The 26,265-nt window shown below is 40.7% G+C and overlaps 2 long non-coding RNA genes across 2 annotated transcripts in view; one reads left to right on the forward strand and one right to left on the reverse strand.

Moving 5' to 3' along the window:
• LOC122459356 overlaps positions 1–12,907 on the reverse strand; it is an 80,727-nt gene extending 67,820 nt beyond the window's left edge. Inside the window, exon 1 of the long non-coding RNA XR_006279982.1 lies at positions 12,326–12,907. This is a non-coding gene — a long non-coding RNA (uncharacterized LOC122459356). The remainder of the gene's footprint in view (positions 1–12,325) is intronic.
• LOC119854099 overlaps positions 1–26,265 on the forward strand; it is a 169,385-nt gene that overhangs the window by 72,841 nt on the left and 70,279 nt on the right. The gene's annotated exons all lie outside the window — the stretch shown is intronic.

A 26,265-nucleotide genomic window follows, 5' to 3' on the forward strand; every position in this document is an offset into this window, starting at 1 on the left:
TGTGTCAGACATTGTACAGACACATAGTAAGAGACAATCCCTGCCCTAAACAGCTTCCAGTCTAGGCAGACAAAGCTTGGGAAAGGAAACTGAGGGACAGAGTCTACGAAGAGCTACAAAAGAATCTCAGAAAACTGGGTGAAAGGGCAACAAAATGGCAGCTGATATTCAATGTCGATAAATGCAAAGTAATCCACATTGGAAAACATAATCCCAACTACACATATAAAATAATGGGATCTAAATTAGCTGTTACCACTCAAGAAAGAGATCTTGGAGTCATTGTGGATAGTTCTCAGAAAACATCCACTCAGTGTGCAGCGGCAGTCAACAAAGTAAACAGAATGTTGGGAATCATTAAGAAAGGGATTGAGAATATACAGAAAATATCATATTGCTGATATATAAATCCATAGTATGCCCACATCTTTAATACTGTGTACAGATGTGGTCGCCCCATCTCAAAAAAGATATATTGGAATTGGAAAAGGTTCCAAAAAGGGCAACAAAAATGATTAGGGGTATGCAACAGCTGCCGTATAAGGAGAGATTAATAAGACTGAGACTTTTCAGCTTGGAAAAGAGTCAAAGGGGGATATGATAGAGGTCTATAAAATCATGACTGGTGTGGAGAAATTAAATAAGGAAGTGTTATTAACTCCTTCTCATAACACAAGAACTAGGAGGAGTCCGGTGGCACCTTAAAGACTAACAGATTTATTGGGGCATAAGCTTTCAAAAGCTTATGCCCCAATAAATCTGTTAGTCTTTAAGGTACCACCGGACTCCTCATTGTTTTTGTGGATATAAACTAACATGGCTACCCCTCTGATTCAAGAACTAGGGGTCACCAAATGAAATTAATAGCAACAGATTTAAAACAAATAAAAGGAAGCGTTTCTTCATACAACACACCGTCAGTCTGTGGAACTCTTTGCCAGAGAATGTTGTGTAGGCCAAGACTATTACAGGGTTCAAAAAAGAACTAGATAAATTCATGGAGGATAGGTCCATCAATGGCTATTAGCCAGGATGGGCTGGAAAGGTATCCCTAGCCTCTGTGCTAGAAACTGCAAATGGGCAACAGGGGATGGATTACTTGATGATTACCTGTTCTGTTTATTCCCTCTGGGGCAGCTGGCATTGGCCATTGTGAGAAGACAGGATACTGGGGTAGATGGACCTTTAGTCTAACCCAGTATGGCCGCTCTTATGTTAAATGACTTGCCCAGGATCACACAACAGATCAGTGGCAGAACCAGGAAGAGAACATAGATTGCCTGAGACCCAGTGTAGGAATCAATTTAAAAATGTCCTCAGCCCAGTCCTGAAGGAAACTAGAAATGTGCTACAGTGAATAGGCAAGGAGGAGATTGTTCCAACATCACAGCCCCTGACTAGAAAGGTCTTTCCCTTCCCTTCATGGCCATATCTTCTGCTGGTCAGCAGTGCCAATCTCAGACACTAACAGCCCGTGTGTGGGCCATCACTGGTCTTCTATTATTTAGCATCTTATATTCAAAAATGAAAAGCCTTCCATGGATTCATTTTAAAGCTAAAGTTGCAGACATTTTCACTCAGTGTTGTGGTACATAGACCCTTTACATGGTGAGATGCGCCTGCCACTGTATGATGTGTGAACTGTACACACATACAGAAAATAAAAACATAATTATTTAATAAAAGCCTTTCTATTATTCATTTGGATTTTCTCGCCTGTTTGGCACACTTTAATATTAGTCCTTTGGGGAGATTTTGTTTGGTTTTAATTTGCTGTAGCATTGTTTTTAATCAACACAGTTTTCCCATTTGCAGAAGCTTTTTACTTATGTGTTTGCTTTCCTTCCATGTGTTCTGGCAAGGCCTTTCTCCCTGGCATCAGAGCGTGTTTGATCCTGCTGGTTAGAAGGATGAAAGTTTCCCCCTTTATATCAGTTCCCTGACTCTTGTCCCCAGAGACCCAACCTCCGACCAATCTGACTGAATGGCTTGGCTTCTATCCTCTAATAAGACTAAATTTAATACAAAGCTATGGAGGAGTATATGCATCAAGGCACTACAAACCCTTAGCTCTCACCAGCTCCTGCAGATTACTTATCACTTTCACAGTGTGGCAGGGGAATCACATTGATTTTTTAAGGGGATCAGATGTTGCTGCCTGCTTTCCATCTAAAGCAGTGCCATGGTTTGCACCACCTCTTCTGACACAAGCTGCTAGAGATCAGAGCTCTCTCACTTTGTTCTTCCTGTCCAGAACTGTTTGAGAGTCACATGTTGCCCTGGTTTGCAGCCAGTGCCGAGCATATTGAGACGAGTTGCGATAGCAGTGATATCATTATGTTAAGGGAAGAGCTACTCCAAGAATTTTGTCCCAGGCTCTATGACCTTTTAAAGAGTTATATTTATTGGCAGAAGACATAGACATCTCATGACCATCACCTCCCCAGATACATATCATCATCAGTAAGTCCCCTGACATGAAAGAGAAGGAGACCAAGGTGCTATTCAGATCCAAGAAATATCTAATCTGGTCTTCAAAGGAATGAACCAAAGCAGGTTCTTGAAGAAATCAAAGAAATCTGCACCTCATCATTATTCCATTGTATTCATGTACAATGAGGTCTCGAAATGGTAGAATAACTATGAAGAGCTCTGAACGAGGAAGAAGGAGGAGAAGGAAGGGAAGATGGAGATAGAAAAAGGAGGATGAAGTTTTGCCCTTTTGTATTCTTTCTTCTCTCACTCTCCCTTTTGTTCTGATATTCTCTTTTTTTCTTTCCTGCTCTGCTTTTTCTCTTGAGTTGTTATCTCTCAAACCTCTTAAAATCCTTTCCCCTACCTCTTGAAAACCTCCATTCTTTACATTAAGCAGCAGACTTAAATACCCATCCTGGCCCTAACCTGACCTGTTCTGTCTCATGAAATGTTGTCCTATTTGCTACTCACTTCTCATTCAGACAAATCTCTCACTGACTTCAGGATTTGGTCCATTGTGTCTAATAAACAGGCTTGTTTGTCTGAAGGAAAGGTTAGTTAATAGCCTGTCTCAAACATGTTTTGGTTCTGATTTATCTAGTCCCATTTGTTTACTACATAGAGTGCCTGCAGTAGTTGCTGTGTGCAAGACTTAGATATTTGGACTTGATCCTGAGAGGGACTGAGCACTCACAGCTTCAGCTGATGTCAGTTCCAGTTCCAGATGCTCAGCACCTCTGAGGTGTCGAGGCAGAAAAAGTGAGATGGGAAAGAGATTTTCAGTGACATCTTATCTGGCTTGCAGTCAGCCAGATCATCTTCTCTGGAAAGCTGCTTAAAACTTTACTTACTTTTATTACACTGGCCCAAGCAATTAAGAAAATGAGCCCCTGTCCTGTAGAGTTGGCATTTTCTAAGACACATTCAGCTTCAGATCTTTATTTTTTCAATAGTAGAAGCACAATCATTCTAAAGAGCCTAATCTTGGAACCGATTCTAGATCTGGAATGTGGGACCAGAAGCGGGGTCCTCTAGGCAGAATCTGTAAGAAGAAACACTAGTTCACATGAAATCTGTGTAACTATTTATGCTACAGCTTGGGCTGCCTAATTACTGTAAGCCAATACTGGCGATAGTTAGCAAAGAGGCATGTAGGTAATTCTGCAGCCTCATCAGCAGCCTTCCCCGGATATATCTTAGGCTCAGCTGTCCAGTTTCATGTATGCTGCTGCTTGTGTTTAGCCCTTCTGGCTTGTGTGTGGAGAAAGCCATCGGTGTGTTCTGAGGCAAAATATCTGCCTCGAAATGAGAAATGCAGTTTGCATAAACACCGGTTTGAAAAGTGCATATAAACACGAAGCTGGGATTTTTCTTTCCTTCTGAGAAGTCTCTTTGGCTTGATGTAAATTATTAATTAATGTAAAATTTTCTCAGTGAAAAAATGATAGATGTGGTTTCCCTAGTCAGATTTCAGAGCCACGAATCCTGAATTCATGCCATAAACATCCATTATAAAACATTCCCTAGATATCTCTCTCTTTAGGATAGCGACTTTCCTGTTTCACTTATCATTCATTTATCTTCTTCACATCTTGAATAAATGTGCATTTGCTCTTGTTTCTAAAGTAATGGGTTTGCTGAGCTTACAGTATCATCAGCCTGTATTTAAATGGTATGGACAGTTAAGCATTTGCACAACTATAAACTTCATTTTGTGTTTGTTTGGTTTGTTACATGTCATGTTACGTTATTTCATGAGGTCACATGTCATAAGATGTTGTCCAAATTCTTTTTTCAGAAAAGGTGGCAAGGGTAGGGGAGGAAAACAATGCAAATATCCCAAACCAGCCCTTACTGAAACCATTTGGTAGCAATTTAGGCAGATGTAAATAAGAAGGCTAATGTATCTCTCCTGGGAGGCCTGCCAGGTGAATTTCAATAATTTATTTGTAGTTTTCAATATGCAATGAACTTATCAAATGATAGCATCAAATTCTATTTGTTATTCTGCTAGGTTCTGAGGCATAAAAGGGATCACACCTTCCACCAGGACCTGAATATTGTTAAGTCTTTTTATTTATAAAAGTTAAGATGTTGTCAGTATTGAGAAGAACAGATGTTCTTTAGTGGTGTAGGAATTGCCTTGCCAAACCAAACCAGTGGCCCACCTAACTGCATATCATGTCTCTGACAGAAACAGCCAGTGCATGGGTATGTCAGAGCAAAGTGTAAACCTTCATCATGTATCTAATTGTACAATTATATACACTACAAGGATAATTTCTTCCTGAACTCCCATCCTCAACTGCTTGTGGTCCTCTTATACCATGAAGAATAAGAATGTTTACAGTAGCTTTTGTAAGTGTATCCCAATGTAACTGCAGATGCTTTTCTTATTCAAATAAATGTCAAATCCTTTTTTTTTTTTGAAACTGCAGGAGTACTGTTAACTTAAAACTCATGCTAGTGTCCGAACATTGTGTACCTACTCTAGTTATAACTAACAGTTAAGATTATTGCAAAGTCAAAAAAACCCAGGTGTAATAATTGAAACTCTGTTTAACTCATTTAAAAAAATTGACAAGGTTTCAAGTTGATGGTGTTGCAACCTATTCGTGCGGTAATACCCCACAGCAATGAGTTCCACAGGTTATTTCTAAGCATCGCATAATATTCTATTTCCTTTTACATTTGCCTTTTGATTTCAAACACTCCCTTATTCTCCTGATCTTCAGAGATGATCATCCTATGCTCTGAATCATGTGCTGTGGTTTTAAATCTCAGAGGGGTTAGTGCTTTGTCATTAAAGACTAGCCTAGACTTATTTTTTTAAAAGTAGGTTGGGGAAAAGTGACAGAATGAAACACATTTGAAATTAAAGACAATAATTAAAACTATAATATTTGAGTACACTTTCAGCCTAGTCAAAATCCAATGAGCACTGCCAGTCCTTTGTCCAGAACTATTTCAGAACATGTGGCAGGGGACCACAGAAGAATGCATTCATTGAAAACAAAATGCTGTATTCAAAATAAAAACATTGATAATACAACACCACACAATATAAAACAATACCATATAATATAAAACAGAAAATAAATGAATTATTCCATGCAATTTTGGCAGGCATAATCTGGATAGAAACAAACTTTTAGAATAGGACATGAAAGCATTTGTGACATAAGGATGGGCTTTTGGTTTTAAGGCATTGAACCGGAACTCAGGAGATCTGGTTTCAGCTCCTGGTTCTGCCACAGACTCCCTGTATGATCAATGGAAAGTCACTTAGGATCTGAACCAATGCCCATTAAAGTCAATGGGAATCTGTGTCTCTGTGGTTCAGTTGCCTATCTGTAAAATGGAGGTAATAATGCTTCCTTTCTACTGCCTATCTTGTCTATTTAGATTGTAAACTCTGCAGGACAGGGACAATCTCTTTATAACTAGATGTACAATACTAGGCACAAAAAGAAAAGGAGTACCCGTGGCACCTTAGAGACTAACAAATTTCTTAGAGCATAAGCTTTCGTGAGCTACAGCTCACTTCATCGGATGCGATGAAGTGAGCTGTAGCTCACGAAAGCTTATGCTCTAATAAATTTGTTAGTCTCTAAGGTGCCACGGGTACTCCTTTTCTTTTTGCGAATACAGACTAACACGGCTGCTACTCTGAATACTAGGCACAGTGCCCCCTCCCCTTTCTTTTCTTTTCTTTTCTTTTCTTTTCTTTTTTCTTTTCTTTTCTTTCTTTTTAGGAAGTATTAACAGGTTTACAAATTCTTGCCATGCAAATGTCAGAAACAAAACATTGATCATAACAATGATCTTTTGTTTAAAATGCATTGTGCAGTAATATATAATCAGACCTCTCTACTTAATGGGGTATTACCATACAGAGTGGACATCATTACAACACCTGTGATATGTTGTTTCTACTCATTTTATTAAAATGAGTGAAATCTCTGATTGCAAATATTTAACATGTTAAATGTTAACATTAAAAAATTGGACAGGTGTGCTTTTTTTTTTTCAGGTGGACATACTTTATCTGGTTTCAGAGTAGCAGCCGTGTTAGTATATATCCAGGAGTATCATTAATGTGGCTCAGATTCATTAAAAATTGGGCCTTCCCCAAATATACATCAGGAAATGATATGCATGCTGAGAGAGATTTCAGAGTAGCAGCCGTGTTAGTCTGTATTCGCAAAAAGAAAAGGAGTACTTGTGGCACCTTAGAGACTAACAAATTTATTTGAGCATAAGCTTTCGTGAGCTACAGCTCACTTCATCGGATGCATTCAGTGGAAAATACAGTGGATTTTATATACACAGAGAACATGGCAACTGGTGTTACCATACCGACTGTAAAATAGGATCAGGTAAGTTACTATTACCCCAAAGAGATCGTATCGTGTAGCGGGGGAAACTTTTGTAGCTCCTCATCCAGTGGGCCCTTTCCAGCAGTTTACAAGAACATGTGACATAATGGGGGGGGGGGAATAAACATGGGGAAATAGTTTTATGTCGTGTAATGACACTTCCCTCCCATTCTTTATTCAAAACCTAAGTTAATTGTATCCAGTTTGCAATTATTCCAATTCCATCTCTCATTGGAGTCTGTTTTTGAAGTGTTTTTGTTGAAGACTTCCACTTTTAGTCTGTAATCGATTGAATGTTCTCCGATTGTTTTTGAATGTTATTCTGACGTCTGATTTGTGTCCATTTATTCTTTTACATAGAGACTGTCCAGTTTGGCCAATTTACATGGCAGGGGCATTGCTGGCACATGATGGCATATCACATTGGTAGATGCGCAGTGAACGAGCCTCTGATAGTGTGGCTGATGTGATTAGGGCCCTATTATGGCATCCCCTGAATAGATATGTGGACAGAGTTGTCAACGTGCTTTGTTGCCAAGGATAGGTTCCTGTAGTGGTTCTGATGTTTGGTGGTTGCTGGTTAAGTATTGCTTCAGTTGGGGCTGTTCTGTCAGGACTGGCCTTTCTCCCATCTGTGAGATTGTGGGTCGTCCTTCAGTATAGGTTTTTAGATCCTTGATGCTGGAGAGTTTTTAGTTGGGCTGAAGGTGATGGCTAGTGGCGTTCTGTTATTTCTTTGTTGGCCTCCTGTAGTAGTACTTCTGGTACTCTTCTGGCTCTGTCCAGTCTGTTCTTCACATTCGCGGTGTGATATTGTAGTTGTAAGAATGCTTGATAGATATCTTGTCATGTTGTCTCTGTCTGAGGGTTGGACTCAATGCGTTGTATCGTAGATCGCGTGCTATAGACAATGGATCGTGTGGTGTGGTCTGGAGAAGCTTCATTCCTTAGTAAGCACAGTGTCAATAGGTTTCTGGTATAGTTAGTGTTTATGTGACCATACGCTTATTAGCACCGTATGGTTCAGAAGTGGATCTCTTGTGAGGACTGGTCCCGGCTGAAGTTGATGGTGGGATGGAAATGTTGTAATCCTGGTGGATTCCTCAAGGGCTTCTTTTCCATGGGTCCAGATGATGAAGATGTCATCACTGTAGCGCAAGTAGTAGGGGCATTAGGGACGAGAACTGAGGAAGCGTTGTTCTAAGTCAGCCATAAAATGTTGGCATACTGTGGGCCAGGTGGGTACCCATAGCAGTGCTGCTGATTTGAGCTATACCTTGTCCCCAATGTGAAATAGTTCTGGGTGAGAACAAAGTCACAAAGTTCAGCCACCAGTTTGCTGTGACATTATCGGGATACTGTTCCTGACGGCTTGTGTCCATCTTTGTGTGGAATGTTGGTGTTGAGGGTTTCTACATCCATAGTGGCTAGATGGTGTTTTCAGGAAGATCACCAATGGCTTGTAGTTTCCTCAGGAAGTCATTGGTTTGTTTAAGATAGCTGGGATGCTGGTAGCATAGGGCCTGAGGAGGAGTCACATAGCCAGATAATCCTGCTGTCAGGGTGCCAATGCCTGAGTGATGGGGCGTCCAGGATTTCCAGGTTATGGATCTTGGGTAGCAGAAAGAATACCCCTGGTCGGGTTCTAGGGTGTGTCTGTACGGATTTGTTCTTGTGCTTTTCAGGGAGTTTCTTGAGCAGATGGTTAGTTTTCTTTTGGTAACCCTCAGTGGGATCAAAGGGTAATGGCTTGTAGAAATGTGTTAGAGAGCTGCCTAGCAGCCTCTTGTTCGTATTCCGACCTATTCATGATGACGACAGCACCTCCTTTGTTAGCCTTTTTGATTATGATGTCAGAGTTGTTTCTGAGGCTGTGGATGGCATTGTGTTCTGCACTGCTGAGGTTATGGGGCAAGCGATGCTGCTTTTCCACAATTTAAGCCCGTGCACGTCGGCGGAAGCACTCTATGTAGAAGTCCAGTTTGTTGTTTCGACCTTCAGGAGGAGTCCACCCAGAATCCTTCTTTTTGTAGTCTTGGTAGGAAGGTCTCTGTGGGTTAGTATGTTGTTCAGAGATGTGTTGGAAATATGCCTTGAGTCGGGGACATCGAAAATAGGATTCTAGGTCACCACAGAACTGTATCATGTTCGTGGGAGTGGAGGGGCAGAAGGAGAGGCCCCAAGATAGGACAGATTCTTCTGCTGGGCTCAGAGTATAGTTGGATAGATTAACAATATTGCTGGGTGGGTTAAGGGAACCACTGTTGTGGCCCCTTGTGGCATGTAGTAGTTTAGATAGTTTAGTGTCCCTTTTCTTTTTTTTTCTTTTTCTTTTTCTTTTTTCTGAATATTGAATAAAAGGTAATCAAACATCTAAGTATCTATCTGTCCTCTGTCTATTTTGCTATGTATGGAATTGAAGTGTTGATTTTTCCATAACAATCTCCTTTTTTTTTAACCATTTCTCTGTGGTTGGGCTATTTTTCTTTTTCCAATGAGAGGCTATCGATAGCCATAGCAGATAATATTTTAATTCTTCATTTTCTTTTGCGTGACCATTTCCTCTGGGAAGTCCCAGGAGGATTACTAAAAGAGCATTTGGTAATAAATATCCAACAATTAGTGTTATTTGGTTACAGATTGCAAATACTGTCTAATGACTGGACATATCCATCATATATGCATAAAATCTCCTCTTTCACCACAATTTTTCTAACATTTATCCCCACTTAGTCTCTAAATATTCTTAATCTGACTGGTGTGTATTTTAAAGAAACAGTATCTTAAAGAAAATTTGCTTTTATCATGCTTTATGAGGTTGCTGGTCATCTTTTCCAGATCAAATCCCATTTCTCTGGGGTAATGTGTCTATCTGGGTCTTTTTCATAGCATGTCATGTATGGAAAATTTTTAATTTATTAAAGTTGTCTGCAAAGATTAATACAAATTAGGGGGTTTTTTTTGTTTCCTACTTGCCCAGAAGCCATTGCTGCTATTAAAGTTCTCTTTCTATACACAACAGGTTTTCTAGAAAGTTCTAGAAACATAGTGCCTAACTTGAAAGTACTGGTATCATGGGAGAGTCAGTCAGTCAAAGTTAGTTTTGTCTCTAAATAAGTTAGAAAATTTTCTATGTTGAATAGCTGACCAGTCACTTGTATTCCATAGCTCTCCTAATCTTTAAAACTCTCTGGTTTGTGTTCTGGGTAGAGATCTAGATTATTTGCAATGAGGGACCTCCAGTGCAGATGCTACTGAAATCCCAACAATAATAAATAAGAAAAAAACAGGACATCATGTTTGATTCAATTAACTTAACCCATAGGCTTCCCCAGACGTCTCATGTATTTTTCCCTTGCCATTCTTTGGTGGACTTCCGAGGATGGGTCCAGAACACCAGTTTGGCACAGAATTGGCTCTGCCTCTAACAATCTCCCAGCTAGTCAAATACAATATGTTTAGCCAGTTCAGCATACACAGCAGGTAATTTGCTGTAAGCCTGCATCATTCTCAACACGTTCACATTAAGAACAGGCAGCTTTCTCCCCTTGTACTGCATGTCATTTGAGGACTGATGTAGGCACTTTGTAAGTGATATTTGTGTGTTGGGCTTTTTGTGAATGGGGAATGATGTGGTTAACAGATAGTTCAATGAGTACATTTACATATCGATAAAAATGACGGAGTTTTCTACCTTTGTGATTTTAAATTAGTTTTACTGATTTTTAAAAAGACCTCATCTGCCTTTGAACCAGTAGTATCAAATATAAAACCTGATAAATTGAAACACTCAGTTATTGACAATGAAAATTTTCTATCATTCCATTTTTCTGAGACTCTCACTAGGATATTTTCTACAGATACAACAGTCATAAAAAAAAAAACCCTCCTCCTAAGGGAATTTTATTGAAGATCAGGGAGCAATAAGTTCATCCTGCAAAGACAATTCTCCTACCTCATAGACTGTAGATGCAATAGATCCCCACATTAAATAGTCTTATTACTGTACAGGGAAATAGGAGACAACCTGGCAGTGTTTAACCTCAAATATGAACTGCAAGTGATTCTCCCCCCCCCTCCTTTAATAATATATTTGTTTTTATCTATAGACCTTTTGGAAGCTTTGGATCCCAGGAAAGCCTTACTGATGAGAAATGTATGAAATGTAAATGTATGAAAAATAATTTACTTAGCGTTTAAACTCTTTAGGACACAGACTTTTTTTGTACACTGTGTTTGTACAGTGCCTAGCATCGTATCTACAATTTCTCAATACAAACAAATAATAATATAATAACAAATATGAACAAAGATATGTTTTCTCCAAATGAGCCTTTCCATGACAAACTGCTTGTATTTTTTCCACTTCTTCCCTTTAAATTTTGCCATTTGATGCACTTTGAATTTGTTGGTCTCTGCTCATAATTCAGTGGTTGGAAAAGGCTTCACTGTCTTTGATGGGAGGGTTAAATGGAGTGACCATAACACAGAGAGAGATGAATGAATGAATGAGTGAAATGAATGAATGACTGAATGGAGCAGTTTATCTAGTTCTACTCCATTTCTTAAAGTGAGAGCTTATATTTTTAATCATTCAGTAACTCCTCTCCAGTTCCTGCTGTCAGCCTGTCTCTGATGCTTAGCATCTTTGCTCCCTCTCTGCCCAGGTCTATTCAGAAACTCTATTCTTGTTGCCCATGGAAATGACTTTGTCATAAGCAGAGTTGAATGGAGAGTGAGCATTACTGTGTCCCTAAAGAGTCAGGGAAACACAATGAATGCTGTTAAATTAGCGATGCGAAGCTTAAGACATACATTTTCAAGAGGACAGTAATAGTCAAATACAGCACCCTGCAGCTTTCCACCTAAGAAATGAGCTGCAATCATTCTGCCATACTATCCAAAAGAGAAGAGGAAAAAAATCAAGAGATTTAAGTGACAGGTGTCCCGCAGATCTGCAAACTAGCTGGTGCTTTCCTCCTGCCTTGAAGGTAAATACAGGTTGTGGCTATGTGGCAAATTATAGACTGACAGATTCTGCTGAGAACATGAGCATCTTTTTTCATGGTGATGAATGAAGAGGGTAATGCAGCACTTCAGACTAGTGAATGAAAGGTGTAGAGCAAGTCAAACCCATAAGTGGGTGTGGGGGGAGGAAGGCAGAGAGTGAGAGATGCTGCAACATCCCTGGACTCTGATTCAGAGTGTTTTATTCTGTTCTGACTATCCAGTCTTATTACGTCAAGCTCTGTGGTACAGCTGTGATTGAGATATACGTTCCACAACAAACATTGCTTACATCATTCGATCCCCCCCTTTGTGTACAATTTCATGGCTCTTGGTGTATAGTAAAACTAGCAGTTCATGCTTCCACTTACAGTAGGACACTGTTACTAAAACACTTTCCTCCTCCACGGACTCCCCCTTACAACGGCATGTAAAAGAAAGAACAACCGAAAGAAAAGCCTTACCCTCTTTTTAAAAAATTGAAAGGCTGAGCACTTCTTGACTGGGAATCCATTCATGTCTTTGTTGACCATTTTCCACAGTAAGGAGTACACAGTGATAGATCCAGTGTGGCACTTGCTTAGTTAGTGCATCTGTTATCTTCAGTGTCTCTTCTCCAGACAGTTAATGAAGACAGAGTAGGACTGGAGACTCACAAGCAGTGCCCAGGCGACTATCTTTCACACATTCATTCTGCTGCAACAGCTACTGCAGCAGCAGTCTCTGCCAGCTTTCGGGTGCAATAGGCGATCAGCTGTGCTTAAACATTCCTTAACCGTAAACTCCTATAAAATCCAGTGACAGCCCACAAACCACAGGCAGCAAAGCTCAGGCTAAGTGGGTCTCACATAAATCCTTGCCTTTCCCCTGGATGTGCTCCTCTTGTTTTATAAGCAACCAGGCTGGTGCATTCTTTTTGCTCCTCTTCTTCTTCAGGTGATATGATTCACTGGTGTATGAGAAAAGAGCTGTTTTTGATTGTGCAAGTTCCAGTGGGAGCTGCAGTTCAGCAACAGCAGAGAAAGAGAGAGAGAAAGAGCAAGAGAGAGATGCACAGGAAGGAGCAGCAGTGCACAAACAATCCTATCAGGGATGGGAGGAAGGCTCCGGGCACAAAGTACCAAAAGGCAATAGGATGATGCTGATAGATCTTGTTTTACATTTGGACTCCCTCGGTATAAAAAGAAGGGGGGACCTGAGTCATTTAAAAAATTCTGTTCTTGTTTTGTTATCAAAGCACCAGGTTAGATGATATTATTCTGGAAAAAAGCCTTTGGATGACTTATGCCATTGCAGGGGGTTTTTTAAATTGATTTTTTTATGACAGGACACAATATAGAAAGAAAAGCCTTAAAGCTACATGAGAAGTTTGAGTATAAAGAAAGCAGTGATTCCCATGAAATGCCATTGTCACATTTGCTGTAGAAATGCAGTAAATAGGTACATACAAATTCAATCAGGTTTGTGTTCCTTTCTAGATGCACAGATTCACAGATTTTAAGGACAGAAGGGACATTAGCTCTTTGAGTCTGTCTCCCTGTAGATCACAGGCCATTAAATGACACCCAGTTATGCCTATATTGAGGTCCATAACTTGTGTTTGGCTAAAGCATACCTTCCAGAGAGGCATCCAGTCTTGACTTGACAACATCAAGGGATGGAGAATCCGCCCCTTTCCTTGGCAATATGTTCCAATGGCTAATCACCCTCACAGTTAAAAATTGGTCCCTTATTTCTAGTTTGAATTTGTCTGGCTTCAGCTTCCAGCCATTGGTTCTTGTTGTGTCTTTTCTTCACTGGATTAAAGATCCCTGTAGTACCCAGTATTCTTTCACTGTGAAGGTACTTAGACATTGTCATCAAGTCACCGCTCAATCTTCTTTTTGATAAATTAAACAGATGGAGCTCTTTAAATCTCTCACTATAAGGAATTCTCTCCAGTCCTCAAATCTTTTTTGTGGCTTTTCTCTGCTCCGTCTCCAATTTTTTAACAAAAATTTGGACACTGGAGCTTTATGCAGTATTCCAGCATTGGTCTCACCAATGCTGTATACAGAGATAAAATCACCTCCGTACCCCTACTTATTACTCTCCTACTTATATATATCCATGGATTGCATTAGCCCTTTTTCACAAAGCATCACTCTGTGAGCTCATGTTCAGTTGTTTGCCACTATGACCCCTGAATCCTTTTCAGAGTCACTGCTTTCCAGGATACCATCTGTGACAGTGCACTCCATATGATGTTATGAAAATATGCTTATGAGTGTGAATATAATATAACTGGAATATGCTTCATGCAAACGGTCTCTTGTAAGGTATCATTACAAAGCTTATAATCTACTGAGTGTGGTCATCCTATTTGTATAAATGTATAGTTCTTGTATCTGAAACTAAAAATATGAAATATAATTCTGTGATCCTATTGTAATTATGCAAAGTGTGGGCCATTAATGGTGGTTTGGAATCTTGATGGCTCCCATTAACCGGGACAATTGGTTGTAAATGGCTCTGTTTACTTGTAAGTCTTCCTGTATACCTGTGTGCTGGCAAGTGGGTAATGAAGTCTAACAGTGACATGTGATCATGTCACCTGAACTGGAATCCATCTTTAACCTTGTGCTTTTCCATTTAGAAGGAGGGGTGGGAACCCAGAGAGGGACAAAGGATTCCCATCTTGTGCAAAGATATATAAGGGGGTGGATCAGAACAAAGGGGGCTGCAGTCATGAGAAATCCCCTAGCTACCACCTGAGCTGGAACAAGGACTGTATCAGGGGAAAGGATTGGGCCTAGACTAGGAAGGCGTCCAGTCTGTGAAAGAAGCTTATTGAAACATCTCTGAGGGTGAGATTTTATCTGTATCCATTTTCCTACTGTATTAGGCTTAGACTTCAGTGCTTTATTTTATTTTGTTGGTAATTTACTTGGTTCTGTCTGTTATTACTTGGAACCACTTAAATCCTACTTTTTATATTTAATAAAATCAATTTTTACTTATTAATTAACCCAGAGCAAGTATTAATTCCTGGGGGAGCAAACAGCTGTGCATATCTCTCTATCAGCGTTATAGAGGGTGAACAATTTATGAGTTTACCTTGTAGAAGCTTTATACAGGGTAAAACAGATTTATTTGGGGTTTGGACCCCATTGGGAGCTGGGTGTCTGAGTGCTGGAGACAGGAACACTTCTTAAGCTGTTTTCAGTTAAGCCTGCAGCTTGTGGGGGATGTGGTTCAGACTTGGATCTGTGTTTGCAGAAAGCAAGCATGTCTGACTCAAACAAGGGAATGTGCTGAAGTCCCAAACTGGCAGGAAAAACGGGCTCAGAGGTAGTCTAGGCACATCAGATGGCAGTCCCAAGGGGGTTTCTGTGATCCAACCCCTCACATTGTCCCCATTGTGTAGGTGTGGCCTGCATGCCTTGTTCCTTGATGTATAACTTTGTATTTGGCTATATTAAAATGAACTTTGTTTGAATTTGCCTAGCTTACCAAGTGATCCAGAACACCCTGTAGGACTGTCCTGTCCTCATCATTATTTACCATTCCACCAGTCTTTATGTTATCTGCAAATTTTATCAGCAGTGGTTTTATATTAACCTCCAGATCATTGAGGAAAATATTAAATTGCATCTGTTCTCCTTCTAGTCTTTTAAACCTGGCACCCACCACACTAGTGGTATTGTTGGTTATGTCCATTAATTATTTTATTTTATTTTACTTTATTTAATAATAATTGATTAATAATTAGTAGCATTATTTTATTTTACCATTCCTGGTGCCAGGGCTTCTGCCTTCAAAGTCTAATCAGAGACATACCTGACAGGTCTTTTTTTGCTCTTTATTTCTCCTGGGATTCTGGCATACTTTCAACTGGACTTATTATCAGCTAGGCCAACCATGTTCCCATTAGAGAAATAGCTGCTTTCAAAATAGCTTCATAGTTTTAAAATGTCTTAGGAGTTGTTCTTTTGAGCCAGGTGAGCTGCTCTCAGCTATGTAACCTGGCCCAGAGATGTCCAGATTTTGACAAGAATTCTTTTTATCAGAAATTCTTTTATCTCCATGGGCTCATAAGATCATGTTTCCTAATGCTTTGCCAAGTTGTCCCATGCTTCGTTGGTGATTGCAAGACTTAAAGCTATCATTGGAGTGTGAAAGTCATAAATGGCTATGGAAAAGATGCAGATCACAGCTGTTTTTATACCAGAATCCAGTAGTAATAATGACTTAAGGCCCAAGAGTTTTCCTAAGAAAATCTATTTGACTTTATTATGAAGTCAAAGTACAGTTCCATAATTAAACCTGAAATAAACATAAAACCCCTTGTTCATTGCATTTAACTTCAAATGAAAGGCATACAAATTGAGTAGGAAACTCATAAGGAGTTTGAACAAGTATAGTCGACCCCCTTTGCAGAGTTTCATTGTCAGTGTCATAGAACACCAAAGCCTTTCATATACTAAGTGGCATGCCAGATGTAGCATAAAAGCAAGTACTGTAGGTACTTCAAATACTAAGCTGTAAACTCATATGCTCACCAGCTAATAAGAGAGTTTTTATTAGGGTTGTCAGGAAAGAAATCCTACAAATACTCTAGTTACAAGATTTCAGTCAGTGAGAAAGTATAAGGTAATTCCTAAAACCCTGGAGAACAGTCCAATAGGTGGAGATCCTGATCTCTCAGATCTTCTTCAGTTAGTCATGATTTATTATTTGTATTACCATAGAACCAAGAGGCCTTAGTCAAGGATCAGGACCCCACTTTGCTAGGCACAGCATAGACACAGAACAGCAAGACAGTCCCTGCACCAGACTGCTGACAGTCTGTGTATAAGACAAGAGACAACAATAGATACAATATGGGATAAAAGAGCACTTGGAAACAATGAGATTATATTGGTCAGCATGATGGGCAGAGGTCTCAGTACAACAGCAGCCTAACATTCTTCTTCTTTTTCGAGAGAAAATCTTAGGTATTTGGTCTAGCAGGCCTGGGTTTGATTCATTCTCCATGTAGTGTTCTCAATGTTGCCCAAACCTATGATAAGTACAGAAAATATGCTTTGTATGGTAATGCAAATAGCTTGTCAATGTCAAACACTAGGTTCTTAAACAGGAGCTGTACAATAGCTGCTTATGGTCAACAAGCACTCTATCCTTTCCATTCCTAGTAGGGAAATGTTGATAATTTCCAACAGTTGATCCTGTACTTCCCCACTGGTCTTCATCAGCCAGAAAAGACACAGATCCCACTCAGAGCTCCTCTGAAACTGTGTAAGACTGAAACTCAAACTGAAAAGACCAAACATTTGTTCCTGTAAGTCATTGTTCTGTCTCCCTGGAGTCAGATAGTTCAGTCTGAATATAATTCATCTTCTCAGCTCTAGGCCAGCTAATGACACATTGTGCTAAGGAGGAAGGAGCAGAGAAAGGGGAATTTCCAAGCTGTAAGAGGGAGAAATAACATTGTAGGGAGGGCTCAGAAGAGGAACAACTAGAGCAGTGTTGGGTTGGGGAACAGCCACAAGGGACTCTTGTCCTTCCTGTTCTTTAGGTGATGATTTACTGACTTCCAGTCTTTAGCAACCTACACTGGCTGACTAGTGAAGGAGATTTAATAGTTCTTTAGCACTAAAATAAGTCTTAAAATCACCTGCAATAGCTTTTGCATACATTATAACTGTTGCAATTTGAAGGTCTGATGTTGCACGACCTTCTAGGCCAAGAAGCAATTGTTCTGTGTCCCACTGGAAATCTGGGAATCTCTTTTATTTTCAGTAGTATGTAGTTCATGTTTCCAGACTATCGTGAAATATAAATATATAACATATTCTGCTGAAGGAAAACATCCATCTATACTACAGGCCACTAACTAATCCCCAGATGATAATGAGTTTTGGTTGCTGCTGACCTGAACAGAATTCAGATGGTGAAAATCTCCACATTCCAGCATCAATCAGCTGAGCCACAGAGTCTTCCTATTTGTATTTATAGCTGGTGTTTAACTTTTGTGTATTTGATTTCTTCTTATTTAATTACCTCAGGCATCTCTTTTCGTATGGTCCTGTTTGCAAGGATTTAGCAGTAATAAATAAAATAAAGTAGATCTTCTCATAAAAAAAGACAAAAAAGGGCTAAATTCAGCCCAGGTGTTAAGCAGGCATAATTTTACTGGAATTGATGGAGATGTATTTACTTATACCAGTGCTGAACTTATACCAGTGCTGAAAAGCATTGAATCTAGAGAAACAAGGTAGAGCAAGATCATCATTATTGTCACAGTTAATTAGATTTCCCTTCTATATCTAGATTAATCAGTAAGGACTTAGGCTTCAAAGCGTGTGAAACCAATGTTAGAAAAAAGATAGCATTTTCTGGAAATCTTATCAGACCCATATTTCTCCGGAGCTTCTCTTTCATTTATAAAATCCATTCACAGAGAGAAACCTTCATTCGGCAGCAGTCCCAGCAAATCCATATCCTTTATTACACAGGCTGTCCCACAGTCAACACTGACACTGAATGAATTCTCAATGCAAACTCTGCAGCTCTGCTCCATTCATTCACATTGTGTGTGTGTGTAACATTCCAGCATCAATGGGAATTTCATAGCTGTTAACAAAGTGCTGCTGGATGTTAAGCACAGACTAACAGATGAAGCTAACTAAGGAGGAGGAAGCCAAATTAAAACCAAAGGGAAATACCCTACATGTTTATATATACTCATTAATAGGGTGTGAAGGTAAATATATAAATGATAAAATATAATCAGCCTTGTATAAAAACAATATAAACCAATAGTGATTCCAGATGAAAAAGCACTGATGTTCAAATTAAGGTCTTATGATGAATATATTTTTCACACACACATGCAGACACGCACTCTCCTACTTCCGCAACTCCCTCCTCTGGCACATTCATTTGGATAGGTCAATGTCAAAACATTACTAAAGAGGCTGGAGAGAAATAATGACATTATTAATGCATGGTCCAGCTACAGAGAACTTTTGGTCCTTATAGTAGCTGACTCCGTGGATATAGTAAATGACCTGAGTTTTGATGGATCAAAACAAAATATATGACGTTTATAGGGTTATAACAGCTGCCCAGGCTTGCAAAAAATTATGTCTGAAATAATTAATAATCACCCTTGGCTAATTGTCAGCAGTATGATCACCAGTATGAAAGAGTTAATGGCTTTAGGAGACGTAGGAAATCATATCCATAGATTGTGAGATGAACACACAGTCTATCATTCTGCCTAGATTCCATTTGAAGTTTGCTACAGAGATTTTGCAAGCTTGGTGTGACACTAAGAACCTCTTGATGCCAACTTGCAAAGGGTTCACTGTTGTGTAACAGGAACTCCTATCAGGCCTGACAAACTTACTACACCTAACAAATGTATGCAATGATTATATTTAAAAAGTTATGTCTGTTTTACTGAGAACATGTCCTTACAGTTTGTATTAAGGTGTTACTCCCCAGCAGAGGTAAAAACTCGTTTTGCCAGGCAGGGTGTATTTTCAGATGCCTATCTCTGTTTGTATGTAAATTAATCATTGTAAAGCCAACACAGTGGAAGCCCCATTAACATGTGCAAGTCAACAGGAAAAACAGGTCAACAGAGGGATGTGAAACAAATAGTAATATAGGTTTCAGAGTGTTGTTTTAGCTCAAATAGGAGTATAGGAAGACACATTTGAGCCAGCACCACAGGGAAGGGACCATAGGAGTCTTTCTGTCTTAGGGAGGAGAAAACAATGAGATTGGGGAAATAAAGGAGAAGCAAAAAGACATTTTATCAGGTTCACTGAGGAAGCAAAAAAAGAGCAGTGCGTTTTGCATTCATGAAGGTTGGATCTCGGCCATGTGGCCTAGTGAAGATAAGATGTTGCTTTAAGTTAGAAATTGCTTTAGACAAGGATTTTATCCTTAGCATTAAGTGTAGTCTCTAAGAAGTGCATTATACCTATTGTTTTAACTGTAACCCATTGTTCTTATTATCCTTGGCCACTGTCTCTTAAATCTTAATTTTTGGAAATAAAATTATATATTTGTTTTTGCTATAAATAGACTTCAGGGCTGTTCTGTTAAAGAACCTGATCCTGAGTATTACCAGTCAAGCTGTGGATACACTGTCTCTTTGCAAAAAGAAAAGGAGTACTTGTGGCACCTTAGAGACTACCAAATTTATTAGAGCATAAGCTTTCGTGAGCTACAGCTCACTTCATCGGATGCATTTGGTGGAAAAAACAGAGGGGAGATTTATATACACACACAGAGAACATGAAACAATGGGTTTATCATACACACTGTAAGGAGAGTGATCACTTAAGATGAGCCATCACCAGCAGCAGGGGGGGGAAAGGAGGAAAACCTTTCATGGTGACAAGCAAGGTAGGCTAATTCCAGCAGTTAACAAGAATATCTGAGGAACAGTGGGGGGGGGTGCGGTGGGGGGGGAGGAGAAATAACATGGGGAAATAGTTTTATGTAGTGTAATGACTCATCCATTCCCAGTCTCTATTCAAGCCTAAGTTAATTGTATCCAGTTTGCGAATTAATTCCAATTCAGCAGTCTCTCATTGGAGTCTGTTTTTGAAGCTTTTTTGTTGAAGGATAGCCACTCTTAGGTCTGTGATCGAGTGACCAGAGAGATTGAAATGTTCTCCAACTGGTTTTTGAATGTTATAATTCTTGACGTCTGATTTGTGTCCATTCATTCTTTTACGTAGAGACTGTCCAGTTTGGCCAATTTACATGGCAGAGGGGCATTGCTGGCACATGATGGCATATATCACATTGGTAGATGCGCAGGTGAACGAGCCTCTGATAGTGTGGCTGATGTGATTAGGCCCTAGGATGGTATCCCCTGAATAGATATGTGGACAGAGTTGGCAACGGGCTTTGTTGCAAGGATAGGTTCCTGGGTTAGTGGTTCTGTTGTGTGGGGTGTGGTTGCTGGTGAGTATTTGCTTCAGATTGGGGGGCTGTCTGTAAGCAAGGACTGGCCTGTCTCCCAAGATCTGTGAGCGTGATGGGTCGTCCTTCAGGATAGGTTGTAGATCCTTGATGATGCGTTGGAGAGGTTTTAGTTGGGGGCTGAAGGTGATGGCTAGTGGCGTTCTGTTATTTTCTTTGTTAGGCCTGTCCTGTAGTAGGTGACTTCAGGGTACTCTTCTGGCTCTGTCAATCTGTTTCTTCACTTCAGCAGGTGGGTATTGTAGTTGTAGGAATGTATGATAGAGATCTTGTAGGTGTTTGTCTCTGTCTGAAGGGTTGGAGCAAATGCGGTTATATCGTAGAGCTTGGCTGTAGAAAATGGATCGAGTGGTATGATCTGGATGAAAGCTAGAGGCATGTAGGTAGGAATAGCGGTCAGTAGGTTTCCGATATAGGGTAGTGTTTATGTGACCATCGCTTATTAGCACTGTAGTGTCCAGGAAGTGGATCTCTTGTGTGGACTGGTCCAGGCTGAGGTTGATGGTGGGATGGAAATTGTTGAAATCATGGTGGAATTCCTCAAGGGCTTCTTTTCCATGGGTCCAGATGATGAAGATGTCATCAATGTAGCGCAAGTAGAGTAAAGGCATTAGGGGACGAGAACTGAGGAAGCGTTGTTCTAAGTCAGCCATAAAAATGTTGGCATACTATGGGGCCATGCGGGTACCCATCGCAGTGCCGCTGATTTGAAGGTATACATTGTCCCCAAATGTGAAATAGTTATGGGTGAGGACAAAGTCACAAAGTTCAGCCACCAGATTAGCCGTGACATTATCAGGGATACTGTTCCTGATGGCCTGTAGTCCATCTTTGTGTGGAATGTTGGTGTAGAGGGCTTCTACATCCATAGCGGCTAGGATGGTGTTTTTAGGAAGATCACCAATGGACTGTAGTTTCCTCAGGAAGTCAGTGGTGCCTCGAAGATAGCTGGGAGTGCTGGTAGCATAGGGCCTGAGGAGGGAGTCTACATAGCCAGACAATCCTGCTGTCAGGGTGCCAATGCCTGAGATGATAGGGCGTCCAGGATTTCCAGGTTTATGGATCTTGGGTATCAGATAGAATACTCCAGGTCGGGGTTCTAGGGGTGTGTCTGTGCGGATTTGTTCTTGTGCTTTTTCAGGGAGTTTCTTGAGCAAATGCTGTAGTTTCTTTTGGTAACTCTCAGTGGGATCAGAGGGTAATGGCTTGTAGAAAGTGGTGTTGGAGAGCTGCCTAGTAGCCTCTTGTTCATACTCCGACCTATTCATGATGACGACAGCACCTCCTTTGTCAGCCTTTTTGATTATAATGTCAGAGTTGTTTCTGAGGCTGTGGATGGCACTGTGTTCTGCATGGCTGAGGTTATGGGGTAAGCGATGCTGCTTTTCCACAATTTCAGCTCGTGTATGTCAGCGGAAGCACTCTATGTAGAAATCCAGGCTGCTGTTTCGACCTTCAGGAGGAGTCCACCCAGAATCCTTCTTTTTGTAGTGTTGTAGGAAGGTCTCTGTGGGTTAATATGTAATATAAAAATACCCAGAAGTCACCTACTACAGGACAGGCCTAACAAAGAAAATAACAGAACGCCACTAGCCATCACCTTCAGCCCCCAACTAAAACCTCTCCAACGCATCATCAAGGATCTACAACCTATCCTGAAGGACGACCCATCACTCTCACAGATCTTGGGAGACAGGCCAGTCCTTGCTTACAGACAGCCCCCCAATCTGAAGCAAATACTCACCAGCAACCACACCCCACACAACAGAACCACTAACCCAGGAACCTATCCTTGCAACAAAGCCCGTTGCCAACTCTGTCCACATATCTATTCAGGGGATACCATCCTAGGGCCTAATCACATCAGCCACACTATCAGAGGCTCGTTCACCTGCGCATCTACCAATGTGATATATGCCATCATGTGCCAGCAATGCCCCTCTGCCATGTAAATTGGCCAAACTGGACAGTCTCTACGTAAAAGAATAAATGGACACAAATGAAACGTCAAGAATTATAACATTCAAAAACCAGTCAGAGAACACTTCAATCTCTCTGGTCACTCGATTACAGACCTGAGGGTGGCTATCCTTCAACAAAAAAAAACTTCAAAAACAGACTCCAATGAGAGACTGCTGAATTGGAATTAATTTGCGAACTGGATACAATTAACTTAGGCTTGAATAGAGACTGGGAATGGATGAGTCATTACACAAAGTAAAACTATTTCTCCATGTTATTTCTCCCCCCCACCTCACCCCACCCCATTGTTCCTCAGATATTCTTGTTAACTGCTGGAATTAGCCTACCTTGCTTGTCACCATGAATGGTTTTCCTCCTTTCCCCCCCCCCCGCTGCTGGTGATGGCTCATCTTAAGTGATCACTCTCCTTACAGTGTGTATGATAAACCCATTGTTTCATGTTCTCTGTGTGTGTATATAAATCTCCCCTCTGTTTTTTCCACCAAATGCATCCGATGAAGTGAGCTGTAGCTCACGAAAGCTTATGCTCTAATAAATTTGTTAGTCTCTAAGGTGCCACAAGTACTCCTTTTCTTTTTGCGAATACAGACTAACACGGCTGCTACTCTGAAAACTGTCTCTTTGGGGACAGTATACCTGGTAACTGCTGTGAGTGCCCTGTGACAGTGGCTGGATACTACGGGGAGATGTTTCTGGGGAGTTCGGGGACTGGGATACACAAAGTGTTAACCTACAAGGCAAAGGTGGGGCTGGCAGAGCCCAGGGAAGAGTGCGTGCATGGCCGAAGGGCTGGCCATGTCAAGAGCTAACATCCAGCTACCACAAGGAAGACTCCCCCATGCTGGAGGCAGGAGGAGAACATGGTGACTCACAGGCCTGGACGCTCTGAGGCAAGACATGAAGCTAAGTGTGACACGTCAGTAAATCTGTATTGATGACCACATTAGTCCTAGCATTATTAAACAGAAGCTGCTCCATAGGAATTACCATATCAAGAGCAAAAAGAAAAGGAGTACTTGTGGCACCTTAGAGACTAACAAATTTATTTAAGCATAAGCTTTACTTTGTGTAATGACCCATCCACTCCCATTCTCTATTCAAGCCTAAGTTAATTGTATCCAGTTTGCAAATTAATTCCAATTCAACAGTCTCTCTTTGGAGTCTGTTTTTGAAGTTTTTTTGTTGAAGGATAGCCACTCTCAGGTCTGTAATTAAGTGACCGGAGAGATTGAAGTTTTCTCCGACTGGTTTTTGAATGTTATAATTCTTGACGTCTGATTTGTGTCCCTTTATTCTTTTACGTAGAGACTGTCCAGTTTGACCAATGTACAAGGCAGAGGGGCATTGCTGGCACATGCAAGCCTGGCATCATGGCACATCATGGCTAAAACTATTTCCCCATGCTATTTCTCCCCCCCCCCCCACTGTTCCTGAGACGTTCTTGTTAACTGCTGGAAATGGCCCACCTTGATTATCACCACAAAAGGTTTTTCTCCTCCCCCCTCCCCTTCCTGCTGGTAATAGCTCATCTTAAGCGATCACTCTCCTTACAGTGTGTATGATAAAACCCATTGTTTCTTGTTCTCTGTGTGTGTATATAAATCTCCCCACTGTATTTTCCACTGAATGCATCCGATGAAGTGAGCTGTATCTCTCAAAAGCTTATGCTCAAATAAATTTGTTAGTCTCTAAGGTGCCACAAGTACTCCTTTTCTTTTTGTGAATACAGACTAACACGGCTGCTACTCTGAAACATATCAAGAGCCCGTGTGGTCTCTGACATTGGTAAATGCTGGCAGTTTTATGAGAGGGTATAAAATGCCCATAAAGTAACCTTTGATGATTTCATCCATTTGATTTGGTAGGCCCAGTTTCAAATTTGGCTGTTTTAGTTAACTCTCACAGGTTCATTCAAATTGGCATTTAGTGTCCAAGTACTAAAGATGTGTGAATCACTTCAGTAGATCTCAGAACAAACCTTAATGATCATTTTGGGAGTCTATTATTTTCAAGAATTTCAGGACAGGTCCAGGAAAGATTTCTGAATATAGGCTGGGGCTATCCAATTCACCTACTCACTTCCTCTAGTCCAGTGTTTCTCAACGACCAGTCAATGGACCAGCGCCAGTTCCTGAGATCTCCCTGACACAGTTTAAGAAAGCAGTAAACCGGTCCCTGGTATCAAAACACTGCTGTAGTCCAATTCCCTCAAAGAGGCAATCAACTAGTCATCCCCATGTCCTGGGCTCACAATGCCTTAATTGTCTTGTAATGTCTCTTGGAAGCCAGTAGCTGATTCTTTCTTTCACTGATGACCCTCTCATTTTTTCATCTGGATCATTAGAGGGCATCTGTTGATACAGGGATTTCCCCATCGTCTCTATTGAGCATGCCACAGAAATGCCTCATAAGCTCTAGCACTGTAGTTACAGATCCTCCAGTTTGTTTTGCAAGGGGGTATTAAGAAAGAGGAGGCAATTCCTGGGGTATGTGAGGAGAAGAAGGGTACAGGTCTGAGTGGGTGAGCTGAGGCAAATATGGGAATGATTCTATGGGTATGTCTACACAGAAATTAAAAACCTGTGGCGGGCTCATCCCAGCTGACTTGGGATCACAGGGCTTGGGTTTAATTAGGGTGCAGATGTTCAAACCTGGGCTCTAGGACCCTGCAGGCCTGAGCCTGAATATCTATACAGAAATGAAATAGCCCCACAGTTGGAGCCTCCAGTAATAGGGACATGGTGGATTCATTTAACCCATCTCATGTTTCTGCCAGTGGCAAGTTTGATCTAGGAGTCCACTTGAGATTCCCCTGTTTATGCATCCCAGGATTACATTAGATCTTTTGGCCACAGCATCATCGTGGAAGCTCATGTTCATCTTATTATCCACCAGGACTCCCAAAACTTTTTTGTAGTCACTTTTTCCCAGCATAGAGTCCCCCATTCTGTTTGTATGGCCTACATTCTTGGTTCCTAGATGTTTATATTTACATTTAATGATATTAAAATGTTTACCAAACAATCCAGATCCAACCACTACATTATCTTGTCTGGGATCGATGTCAGACTGACAAGCCTATAATTATCCAGGTCATCCTGTTTACTCTTTTAAAATATTGGCACAACATTATCTTTCTTCCAGTCATCTGGAACTTCCGTCTGTTCCAAGACTGATTGAAAATCAACAATGATGGTCCAGTGGTCATTATTATCATTGTGAAATGTTTATAGATGAAATTATGGGTACTCTGACATTATGTCTTGGAGACTGTGAACAGACAAAGGGGACCAAACAGCTTTTTCCATATTAAGGGGAAAGAATGTATGGTGGCAGATGTCCTGTCCAGGAAAGAGGGTTCTGACCTGCACCTCTGGGACAGCCAGTGACTAAAACTCCTGCAGTTTTGTAAGGAGGGAAGTGTGACCCTAAG

This window comes from Dermochelys coriacea, chromosome 3 (assembly GCF_009764565.3).
Source record: "Dermochelys coriacea isolate rDerCor1 chromosome 3, rDerCor1.pri.v4, whole genome shotgun sequence".
Taxonomy (NCBI): Eukaryota; Metazoa; Chordata; order Testudines; family Dermochelyidae; genus Dermochelys; species Dermochelys coriacea.